We start from the raw sequence: 13,074 nt of genomic DNA on the forward strand, positions 1-13,074 counted from the left end.
GTGCTCCTTCTTGGCCAGTCCCATGTGCTCCCGTGGCTTTGTATATGTCATGCTGTCCGCATGGACCACTCCACTCTCTGCTCCTTACTGTCTCGGGCGTAAGCTCCTGCACAGCCCTGCATGAGATGCCCTGCCTAGTTGCTCCTTGCTGCTCTGGGTCACCCTCACCACGCTGTTTATTTTCTATTACCTTAAGTATTTCTCCTTCTACGGCACTACTGTCCAGTAGGACTAGTGCCCCATATGCGATTTAAAATCATCTAGTGCTACATTTTAACAAGTAATAATAAAACCCCAGGTAAATTAATGTTAATCATAGATTTTAGTTAACCCAAATATTCAAAATATTGTCTTTTCAACATGTAATAGATATATATACATTATTAATGGGGCATCTTACATTCCTCTTTTCATACCAAGTCTTAGAAATCCAGTACAGTCTACGGCCACAGCACCCTGAGCAAGCCCGATCCCCTCTGATCTCGGAAGCTAAGCAGCGTCGGGCCTGGTTAGCACTTGGATGGGAGACCACCTAAGAAGACTGGGTGCTGTAGGCAAAATAAACGAACAAATAAATAAAAATAAAGGATTGCAAGCTGACAAGGTCCTGGCAATCTGTGAGGTCAACCAAGGGTTGCCTCGCCTAAGAAAGGAAAGAAAGGAAGGAAGAAAGGGAAGGGAAGGGAAGAAAGAAATCCAGTAGACATTTTACATTAATAGCATATCTCAATTTGGATGCTAAATTTTCATCAGAAATATTTGATCTCTCCGATTTTGCCGTCACCACTAACCCACATCCCCAACTATCTCTTCATTCAAATATGTATTGAGAGCCTGCTGTGTGCCAGGCTCTCTCCTGGGTTCTGGAGGCCCGAAGATAAGAGAGGGAGAGGGAGAGAGAGAGAGAGAGAGAGGGAGAGGGAGAGAGAGAGACAGCACGTACATTTCACGTGCTCAGAATCAGTATCCCCAGGGGGGAAGTGGCTGTCGTGCAGTTCAGGTTTAGGCAGTCAGGTCCTTGCTCCAGGGGGCACCCCTCACTGCATATTGTCCTGTAATGGGACAGCCTGAGGGTGTAAACAGTGTCTCTCTGTCTGACTCTGTCTGACTCTCTCCCTCCCTCCCTCTCTCCCTCTCTCTCTCATCTTCGGGCCTCCAGAACCCAGGAGAGAGCCTGGCACACAGCAGGCTCTCAATACATATTTGAATGAAGAGATAGTTGGGGATGTGGGTTAGTGGTGACGGCCAAAGAAACAGCTGTAACCTGGACTCCCTTCGGTTCTCTGTGAAGATGTGTAAATAGAAAGAATTCCCCTTCTGAGTGACCAGAGGTTTCGTAGAGTGAGATTAAAAAGAACAAAAGTCATTTTTCTGACTTTATTCCCAGAAAGTCTGCCTAATGTTTAAGTGCCTCTCCGATTCTGGATCCCATCTAGACCCTGATACGACACTGGTCAGGGTTTTAAAAAGAAATGGGATCTCGGTGGCAGGCTGGTTCCCAACAGGAAATGAGTTCCAGGAATGTGACAAGGGTCTTACGGTTTCTTTGGGAAGATAAAGGAGCTCTGAGCGATTCTGTCATAAGCTTAAAAATGAAGGCTTTGAACATCTAATTGTGTTTGGCCTGGATAGGGTTATGTGAAGATGCCACACCTGCTTGACGCTCTCATCCCTTGTCTACAAAGAGGTATCCGCCCAGCACTACAACAACCAGGAGACAAAGGGCAGAGGGAAGGGGAGGGAGGGTGGTTAGCTGGAGCCTGGAAAAACAGATTGCAGTGTGAGGCTGGAAGGGCTGTGGCCACACTGACTGTTTATTCGGAAAAAAAAGTATTTATAGATAACTGCCCTTTGCCTGGCACGTACAATTGGTGTACAAAGATGGAGAGCCTGTCACTGCTACAAGCACCGCCACTTAGATAACCAGCTGGAACCTGGCTTAGAGAGCACCTGGATTCCTGAAAGAGACGTGGCAGCAGCCTTGTTTCTAGATGTGTCCTTCCGGAAGCCAGTCTCGCCTACAACTCTCCGTGTCTCGAGGCAAAATCTCAGTGACAGCTGGGAGCCCCAGGAGCCTTCCTGTCAGTCACTCCTGCACGTCAGCCGAGGACCACAAAATGAAAAACTAGAAGAGACAAAGGGATCAAAAAAGCTTTGGCCCACAGCACTGCCCGGGGCCACAGAAGCCCCTGATACTCATTCCTAGGTACTCTTCTCGGTTCCTAGGAGCAAAAACAATCCATGTAACCTCATTCTTAAGAAATATATTTAAGTCTTTCTTGGAGGGACAGGACATTTTAGCTTGTCTCTACCCACCAGTCAGTGTCTGAAGACGAGAAAGGACTGCGTTACTGTGGAGCAAGCCATGCCTAAAACCTTCCGCCTCCTCCCCTCCCCTACCCCCAGGGCCAGCCTTCAGGACCGATGCGGGTCGGTTCCCCACCTTCCCTGTTTCCTGAGGCTGAGTGGAAGTTCTCCCCAGGAATTGCCCTCAGCCTAATGGACCTGCCTCCTCTAAGCTTCTCTTCCTGACAGGGGCGTCCTAGATGAGTGGCCGGTCAGCTTGGGGATTCAAAGGCTCTGGCCCATCGCCGCTTGATTTCAGGTCGACCCTAAAGGGACCTCCCAGCTCCTCCATCCGCCCGACCCTATTTTCAGCCTCGCTTCCCTCTAACCCTGAAGCGGATCATCTTTGCTTCAGATGAAGCCGTTGGCTCGAGTTACGGTCCATGATGGAAGAAAAATACTCATTTTCAAGGATCAGCATCTGCTTCACCGGGGAAACTCAACTTGACGGAGGGCATGAAATATTTAGGTCTTGCGAATTGTGCTGACATCCTGCGACGTAAAACAGGAAATGTGAGACGTCCTTTTGTGTGGGATGAAGCTCGTGCACTTGAATCCACGCAACTCAGGATGGCTTGACATCACTTACGGCATTCTCCCTTCCTTAGGCCGTGAGCTCCTTGAGGGGTCTAGCTCAAAGCGGTCCTGCATCACACGTCGATTCCCAAACATCGACGGCCTTTTCAACAATCCGCCTTTGACGGCCAGGCGCTTCTTAACGCCAATGACAGTTCACACCCCCATTAAGCCACGGCCATTCATTCATCATTTTAACAGCTGTTTATTGAGGTCCCTCATCTGTGCCAGGCACTTGGGAGAACAAGATGCACGGCAAAAACACAGTCCTTGTCTTCGTGGAACGGCCATTCTAGAAGGTTCTATCTATAAAGTACTATGCACATTGCTGTGTGGTTCCAGGTGTGCTAAATTCCTCTAAATGCATGTGCATTGCATAGGGAGAATCTACAAGAGTAAGACCCACGCTAGTCTGGGAGTGTATCGAAGGCTTATTTGGGGAAGTGACATTTCGGCTAAGGCTAAAGGGTGAGCAGGAGTAAGGGCCAGAGTGCCCTGGACATGGTATGCACACTGGGGACCTGGTATGTGGTTGGGGCATGGGAAATGCAGAAGAGGTGGCTCCAGGCAGGAAGGCAGGAAGGGGGAAAGGGGGCCACGGATGCAGAGCCATGCGAAGGGTTTTGGATTTTAATCCAAGGCAGAGGTGAGTCATGGAAAGCTTTTAAACAAGACGGTGACGTGATCAGATTCCTACTTTTTAAAACGTGGCTGTGGTCCTGCATTGACTGGGCTAAGAGGGGATCTGGGACGCTGACTGAGGCCACCACAGTTGTCTGAGAGAGATGATGGTGATTTGAGCGGGGGCAAATTGCAGAGATATTCAGAGGTGCAGTAGTGGGGACCTGGACCCTGAGTGGCTCTGGAGACGTAGATTTGAAGACAGACACACTTAGTGTGGTCACATCTAGGACCATTTTTCTCCAACTGTGAAACTTCCAGCTCAGAACTTCCCATGACTGTGGAAGTGACACAATTCACCACCATAGTAACGGGTACACTTCCTGGCATGCAGAAAGTGTTGTCGACGTGACACACTCCTCAGCTTCAAGACAGCAAGGTGTCTGCAAAGATTAAGTTAACGCAGGGCTGGGGCAATGATTGGAATAGCACGTCCAGCACAAGTGGGCAGGAATGGCAGGCTGCACGCTAGATGTTTGCTCGGTGACAGAGAAGCAAATTCTTGCAGCACTGGTTAGAGTCAGAAGCCAGCCGGAGAATGACAAGTTTTCAGTTCCAATTTTCCATTTTTTTTTCCAGTTAAGATAAGACTCAGCCCTTGTCTCTCTTCAATATCACATGCAATTATGAAAGTTGAGAGAAGGGCAAGGGTGACATGTTACTTGTCATTGAAAAGCATAACCTTTACCACCTAAGGCGGACAAGAGGCCCAGAACCAAGCAGGTTCTAGAAATGGCCAGGCTATTGCTCTGAAGCTATGGTGAGAGGCATCATCTACCACACGATAAATATTAACAGCTTGATAGCAGCATCTTACCCCAAACCCTCTGCACTGGTGTCTCAAACTATGTAACACATGTATTAATTCAGGCATTTACTGAACAAATTATATGTAAGTGAAAATTTATAAAATGATGCATAGCACATATGAGCAAAGCTTCTAAAGGCGGGGGTGACCAGTAAGAATGATACTATTAGAATTTAGCTGGATCTGGCCAAGAAAAGAAGGGAAATAAAGATACAGTAACTCTCAGATTCTTGTTAACCAGTCTCGCCTCAAGTGAAGGATCTGGCAAAGACATCACAATACATATAGTCACACTGTTCAAAATAGAGACAAAGTATTGCTTCTATTTCAAACAAAACAGGACTTCATCAGGATATTGCTTAGAAACAATGATTTAAATATGAGGTCTCCCCAAACTATGTTTGCAAGAATGCATAAGATAAAGGGATGTTGACGCAGGCACTGAAAAATTTTGTCACTCTTTTTTTTTGAGGACATTGCTGACACAACTCTTGTGAACCCCGGAGGCGCACTGTAAGCTCCCATCAACCATGAAAAGTGACACCTCTCACGGACAGTGAAGAATGGACCGGCCCCTCCTGGGCTGGTGGAGCCGAGGGAGGAGTGGCCTCATGTGACCTGCTCTCCTTCTGGGTTGGGGATGCAGCCTGCAGAAACCACTGCGGGAATGTGGGCTCCCGAGAGAAAACCCTGGCGTGATGGTCTCTTAGGGCAGCTTTCCAAAATGAGTCAGAGGAAAACGTTCCCAATTTCTCCACTGATCACCAGGGTTTTAGAAATTGACGTTTTCTCATTTGCTCTAGGTGCCCAAACACCGAGACTGATTTTCATGACAACGTGCTGCATTCACCTTTCTCAGCAGGCAGCTGCTTTCCCTGATTCGAAGATTGGGGAGAAAAAAAGAAACAAACAAATAGACAAAACAAAAACTAATATTTCAAGGGCTCTATGTAGGCCAGGACTTAGCTTTCCTAGGCCCATCTGCCTCCAGGACTGAATCTTATCTGATCATTTCCATGGCAACAGCTGTGGGATTAGAACAGGATGAAGGTTTAGGAAGAGTTGCTGGAATTCAGTCCTAGAAGAGTGAGGATTATTTAACTATACACTTGTGTTGCCATGGAAACACAAATTTACAAATCGGGCAGGATTTTTGTAGCTCAGTAGCACAGTATTATATTCTTAGGGCTGCTTCAAATCCCCCAACTCCATCTCCTCTCCCATTACGGGGAATACCCCACTAGACACAATTTAATTATTCCTCACATGCTTTCTCTTTTCATTTTTAAGGCAGAAATATGGATAGACGAGGACCAGCACCCAAAGAACTGTTCTTAACATGCTTTTCTATGTTATTTTCCTGCTCTGCAAAATGGGGATCGTTTGAGTCTCTATACCATTGGCTTGTTTTGCGAAGTGAATACGCTAACTCTTACTAAGTGTGTAAGCCTAGTAAAAACTAAATACGGGCGTAGCTGCTGTCACTCTTCGTACCATTCAGAATAGTACAGCATCAGAGCTGGCATAGGCTGACACGGAAAACAACCCGAGAAGCTGGCAGACCTGTTGTTTTGTTTGGCCTGCAGGATGTTTTAACCTTTTATCCTGCATGGCAGCCATTAGCTATAACTCAGGAGTGGCTACCCCTGACCCCGGGTTAGGTGTGGGGTCCCCTGCCAGCTCAGTCTCCCTGCCTACTACACACACGCTCGGCCCCTGTAGGCATCTAAGGTCATGACCTTAAACCAACACCCTCATTTCATAGCTGAGGAAGGGTGTGTCCAGGAACATGAAGCACTGCCTCTACCTAGGAATCGACCCCACTCCCTGCTTATAAGTTTCAGAGCCGAGCCTCCAACCGGCATTTTGAGAACAAAGGCCAAAGCTTAATCTGATCAGAAGCTTACGAACAGGGAGCATTTTCTCTTCATCTGATGTCACTTCTGAGACACTTAAATTAACGAAGTACCAAAACTCCATTTTAGCAGGGGCTGGGAATTTGACCCCAGCAGAAGGTAACGTGATGAAGAGGGTTAGAATCAGGGCCTCTTCCCACAGTAGAGAGTGTCATACAACTGAGGGTGATCGGATAGTGCACATGAGGCCAGTCTGAGGCAGGACTGCATATTTCTACTTCTAGTCAGTCCTTTCTTAAGAGTGACAACCCTACATCATGGCCGAAACCACATCCATTTTGGTTGTATCAGAGCATCGTCAAGAAAACCAAAAATGCTCACAATATTACTCTAGCTATATTTTTATTGGTTCTCTGAAAATTTAAAAACTGCCTTTTCAGTCTGTTTACAGCTCCATGCCCCTCCCCAGCTGACACCACCTCTCGCCACTCTCAGCCCCGCCAGCTGCCTGAGGTGACGTAGTGACAATTTATTCACCTTCATCAACGTCGAAAGGCACATGACTTTCAGCCCACGAACACTTCCTAGTAGTTATCCTGTGCCAACACACAAAGGTGTTATTGTGGTATGGTCTGAATTAGTAAAATGTATCAAATAAAAACCATCCGGCTCTGGAGACAACTTAAAATATCTCCTAATAGGGGACTGATTCTATACACATGGCATAAATAGTCAATGAGTCCTGTGTTCTCGCTAGGTAGATGAGATCACTCTGACATGAAAAATTTTCCAAAATACACCACTAAATAAGGCAAACAAGATGCAGAATAGAGTGTGGTCTGATTTGCGTAAAAACATAGACAGTGCACGGACATCGGCTATGACTATGTAAACAATTTCTGAAGGGACCTGTAAGAAACTGCTGACCAGCGATCCACCCAAGAATGGAACAGTGCTTCGCAGGGAAGCAGAAGCGTTTGTTTCTCTCTTTGTACTTTCCAGTACTCATTGTAGTTCTTAAACTGTGCACCTGCATTCCTTCTTAATAAAAAGTAGTCTTTCAGAAAATAATGAGCGGGATGGAACTGGTGCGGTAGACCCACAAAAGGTTGGGGAGGGAAAAAGAGATACAAGAAAGAGAAACAAAGAACTAGCTCCTCTAATTAGCAGGAGTAAAATCATCTTATAGGATCTTTGTTAAAAAAAAAAAAAAAAAAAAAACTAACAGCTTGGTTGACATAATTTACATACCATAAAATTCCATATTATTTAAAGTGTATAATTCCATGGTTTTTAAGTATATTTATAAAGTTGTGTAATCATTACCATAACCTAACTTTAGAACATTTTATTATCTCAAGAGAAGTGTCTCATCCATGAGCAGTCACACCTCACTCCCCACCGCCTGCCTTCCTGTCCCTCGGCAAACACTAATTTGCTGTCTCTATAGATTCGCCAGTTCTGGATATTTCGTATCAATGGGATCGTACAGTATGGGTTTTTTTGTGACTGGCCTCTTGCACTCAGCATAAGGCTTATTTCCAATCATCCCAAAACGTGCACTTGTGGCCCATTAGCCCCATGAAATACTCCACTGGAAAAGAGGACAATGCTTCCATGTTAAAATAATCTCGGGAGATGCTGCATGCTCTGTACACATCATGGAGACCGAAGGCTCTGAGAAGTCGTGCTGCAGAGAAGCCTGCTCAGCTTGGCTGAATTTAGCAATTCCAATCGTAGTTAGGTCCCAGTGTAGGATGTAGACACCCTCCCGTGTGCAGAGGGCAGAGAGATTACCGAGACAAGAGACTCCCAGCAGACTGCAGACATTACACAGAAATCTGTAAACGGGAGGTGAACCCACTGGCCACATAAAAGGTTCATTTGATTTTAATCATTTTCCTAAAGGAGTCAAGTTTTACAGATCCTGTGTGTAGCTGGCTGCCTGCCCACATTCCTAAACATTCCTCTGTTTCATAAACACGCTGTCTTCTCTCTGCACAGAGCCTGTGGAGCTTCAGACACTTGCGCCTCACCTTCACAGAGACAGTTCCTAGATAAACGCTGGGAGATTTTTAGATTCCAAGCCAAGCCTTTTGCATCCCTCGGTCAAACAAACTGTGGGTAAGTGCTCTTTGGCAATCCTGTTGCAGAGACATCCATTAAAATGCCAGTCAGCTCGTCTCTTGGCTGAGGTGTTTTGGTGTGGTGTGTCTGAGATCCAGGACCTAAATATGATTGGAAAACGGTGACATCGACCAGGCTTCTCTGTAGCAGGACTTCTCAGAGTCTTCAGTCTGCATGCTTCTCAGAGCATGCAGCATTTCCCAAGATTATTTTAACATACAATCTTCTAGTCTAGACCCAAAATAATCAAAGCATTGAGTTTTGAAAATTTCCCGGCGGTTCGGTCAATGAAATGTCTTCTTATACGCAGCACTGCATTACTGCCTGCTAGATTTAGGCAGGGAACAAACAGATGGCAGCTCACTGGGGTCTTCTTTTTGATCACTTTTTCCTTTGATGCAGAATAGTTCAAGGGCCATGTCTTGTGTCCCCCTTTCGCTCTGGTTACTCTTAACACTCTGCTATAGCTGTGGTACATGCTCAAAAATGACAGCCTTGAAGGCTGCAGAGATGATGTTTGAGAGTGTCCAGCGGGGGACTTCCCGGTGTCTAAAAATTCGGGCGTATTACTCATGAGTAGGCTCCCTTAACTCCAGGGCTAGTCGTGCTATGCCATACTTCATTTTTAGCCCCTTTGGTTTCAGCTCGGTTTATGAACACTCTCGTTCCAGATGTTACACGAGGCGTCATTCATTATGAAGATGAATGCGGCACAGCCCCTTCCCTCACAAGCCTCACACCTGATCGGAAGGGGAACAAAATGACCGATGCCTTGTGTGGTGCACAGATAAGTACAGGGTAATCTGGGTGCACAGTGCAGAAACAGATTACCAAGTCTCGGGGGGCCGAGAAGAGGTTCTTACGGGAAGTGACAACATCCAAGAAGAGTTCAAAGAAGATACAGGAGCTCCCCGGGCCAACGAGAAGGGAAAGGCGTTTCAGGAAGAGAGAACGGCGTGAGTAAATGCCAGAACGCACAGAGCCGCATAAGATGACCAAGGACCTGAGTGTCCCCGAGGCGCCGCTGCAGCAGGAAGAGCGAAGGAAGCAGGGCTGGCCAACAAACGCTCTCGGTCATTTCCTCCAAGGCGACAGGTTAAACAGGAGTTCACCTCTCTGTCTGCTCCGAGGGCTGTTGCAGATTTTCAGCCCAACACGTAATAAGCACTTTTTTTAAGTATCTGTCACTACTATTATTATCAATTCTAAGACCTGTGCCCGTGTCTAATTCTATTAGACACTTTAGGAAATAGGACTTATGAAACTGTCTGTCTTGATACCATGGCAGGTCCATGAATAACGTCGTTTCATTATAATGTTGATGAGATGCTATGGGAGCTTAACTCTGGTTTATGTCAATTAGCCTGTGGTTAAATTGGTTTCATTGTATGATATTTCACTTAAAGTTGCAGGATCTATCGACAACTTAAAGCGAGGACTTCGCTGTATTTTTAAAAAAAAAATACTGCCAGCATAAGTTCATTCTACATAAAATGTTTTTATTTTCTTCTTTCAAAGGCACACAAACACCTAAAGAGTCAACATTTAATCAGAACTTCAGTTCTGCCAAGTATTTTATTTATTTACTTATTTATTTACCTTTCTACTTATCTATCGACCTATCTAGGCAGGAGGAGGTCTGGATAAAACACCTCTGATCAGTCATTTGAGTCCTGGGTTTACACAAAATTATCTTTTAGCAAGAGAGGAAAAGAAATCACGGTAACGTAAATATGCCAATTAAGGCTGTAGTTGTCCTCCAATGAACTGGCAGATAAAAACTCAGGCTTTGGAGTCAGATGGCCCCAAGTTCAAGTCCCAGCTCTGCCACTGATGAGCTGGGAGAGCCTGAAGGACTCATCTGAGACACCTTGTTCCCATGGATAAAATGGATCTAAAGCTGCTAGGGTTGTTCTGAGAATTAAATAAGATAATGTATCTCAAGCACTTAGCGTTTGTCTATTATACAATGAGCGTTAAACAAATAATAGTTTTTATTAATCGCTATTATTCTTCAACCAATCTCTGTTGACATGGAGCAGAATTAGGCAGCAGAATTTGGAGCCTAACATCCTCTAAGGCTTATACTTCAGAGACAGAATGGCAAAGAGCAGCGAGAGGGCATGCCATGTGTCAGGACCTGTCAGCCACTCATTCCCGAACATTTATTGAGCACCTACTATATGCCATGTACTTTCCTAAATACTGTAGATGGAGCAATGAGCAAAAAAGGCAAACATGACTGCTCTCGTAAAACTTACAATCTAGTGGAGGAGGAAAGACAATAAAACTTGAATAAGTAAAACACATAGTATGCCAGATGGTGATAAATACTATGCTGAAAATAAAGCAAAGATGCAAAAGGATGCATGATGCTAGCGTTTGGAGGAGGGTTTGTAATTTTAAACAGCGTGGTCAGTGCCAAAAAGCTCTCTGCGGAGGTGATTCAGGATTTTTACCCATTCACAGAATATCCGGCTTGGGACCCAAAATGGCACCTACAACTCAACACAGAAATCAGGAGCCAGAAGGGGGGTATGCGGGCAACACCCCTAGGCAATCTCCTTGTAAGCTGCTCAGTTGATGTCTTCCATTAGAGTTTTTTGTTGTGCACTGTGGGTCAGTCCCTTTGGAACAGGACTGTCACACGTAAGTCACAAACGCCACCCAAGCTTGTTTGTGACCTGGTGCCATCTGGAACACACTGGGAGAGGGAGCTCCAAGCAACCGAGCCAGTGCCACGCTGCAAGGAAGCTGCCAGGCACCACCCACTGCGCTGTGGATTGTTACTCCTTTGCCAAGAATCACTATTCTCTTGTTCCACAGTCCTGGGAAGGCAAGAAATAGTGTTCAGTGATGAATCCTGATCATGGCAGTTAGGAAAAGACTCATCTCTGGTGTGAATTTCTTGGTGGGACTTTTATTCCCAGGGGATGTCGTTTTCTGGATGGGAAGAAGACAGATGGAGATGCTCAGGCGATGGGACAGCGATTCCTGGCTTTCGGTGCTCACATGGAGAAGTGGCTTCATCCAGGAAATGCCTGTCTTCACAATGCCCCGAACCGCCTTCTCTGCCCAAGACACTCAGAAATAAAATGTTACTCAAAGCTGTGATCTCCACGGGGAGGTAAAAGTTCAGCAGATAGCTCTTTTTCAGAAGTAGGTTAATTTTTTTCCTGAGTTACGGGGGGAAGCATCATTTAGGCTCTTCCAAGTTGAAACGTGACACAGAGGTCAGTTATAAACTGATCTAGCTATGAGCAGCAGAATACTCGGTTACCAGTGAACTGAACGGTAAATGCACTCATTGTGTGAAGGAAGACAGCCCGGGGCTGATGTGAGGCATATCGATGTGATCGAGAACGCTGATTTCTGCCCTGCCATCCTTAACTCGTTGGGTTTCTCAGTCCTCAGACCTTTTGCCTCTTGGCCACAATGTCAACCAGTAGCCAGGGCGGGAAGAAGGACAATGGGCAGCCCCAGCTTCATCTGTCCTTTTCAATCAAGACAGCAAAAGTTCTCCTGCAAGTATTCCAAGTGGACGTCCTCTTATGCACTGGCCAGAGCGGGCGCCACGCAGTCATCTCTAGCTGTGAGGGAAGCTAAAATCGGGTCTAAAGCTAAAAGTAGTTCCCAAGGAGAATGAACATCGGAATCCCTGGGGAATTAGTTAGGACAAAGATTGTTGACGTCCTGATCCAGCAGCAGGTCTGGGGTAGGACTGAGAACTACATTGCCAGCAAGTTGCCAGGAGAGTGTCCGTTGCTGCTCCAGGAACCTACTCCGGGAACCACTGGTTGCAAAGAAGTCTTACATTTTTGCTGCACTCTCCTGAGCAGACCCGTATTTGCTTTCACTGAATTCTTATAATAACTGCTTGCCGATTCTTCCTACCTCTCACATTAGATATCGCTGCCACATTTCCTGTCCTGATTCCAACTCTGACACTGTAATCCCCCTACTCAAAAACTGCCAGGGGTTCCCGTTGCTTAGTACTCTCCCCGATCCGAGGTCTTTCATGATTGAATACTAATGTGCATATGTTTCCAACCGCTCATTGCTCATAATCTACGCTCTATTTATACATGGCCCTTAAAAAAGGGAGTTTGCAAAGTCTCAGTTGTATTAGACCGACATCTGGCTGAGAATAATTATAAAATCTGTTTAAATTTTAAAAATAGCTGTGTAAAAAGATCACGAAGTAGGCAAGACAGCCAGGACGTCAGAGGTCAAAGTTCGAAAGGGAAAAAATATGCATGGATAAATTCTTCCAGACAGTTAAGGAATAAAGAACCCAGATGCTACGCAAAATCTTCCAGAGAACAGAAAGAGAGGAATGGCTTCACAGCGGATTTTATGAAACCAGCGTAATCTTAAACCAGCCCTGATGGGGATATTATGAGAGAAGAAAATGATTTGCCAATATTTCTCAGGAATGCAAATGCAAAAGTCCTAAGAAACGTAATAACAAATGGCATCCGGCAATGTTTAAAAAGAGTAATATACCACAGCAAAGTTGGAATCCCAGAATGCAAGGTTAGTTTTAACACTGACAGAGAAAAGGTGACAAATCATACGATCACCTTTAGAGATGCATAAAAATCACTTCAATCCAGTCACTGACCATGAAAACAAAACCAAAACCTTTTAACAAATTAGGAGTAAAAGGCAGTTTTCTTA

General features: G+C 45.5%; 1 pseudogene; it reads left to right on the plus strand.

The window, feature by feature from the left end:
• Positions 1–438: 438 nt before the first annotated feature.
• Positions 439–557, plus strand: LOC120599441 (uncharacterized; annotated as a pseudogene).
• The last annotated feature ends 12,517 nt before the right edge of the window (positions 558–13,074 follow it).

Source organism: Pteropus medius, unplaced genomic scaffold, assembly GCF_902729225.1.
Source record: "Pteropus medius unplaced genomic scaffold, Ma_sr-lr_union100, whole genome shotgun sequence".
NCBI lineage: Eukaryota > Metazoa > Chordata > Mammalia > Chiroptera > Pteropodidae > Pteropus > Pteropus medius.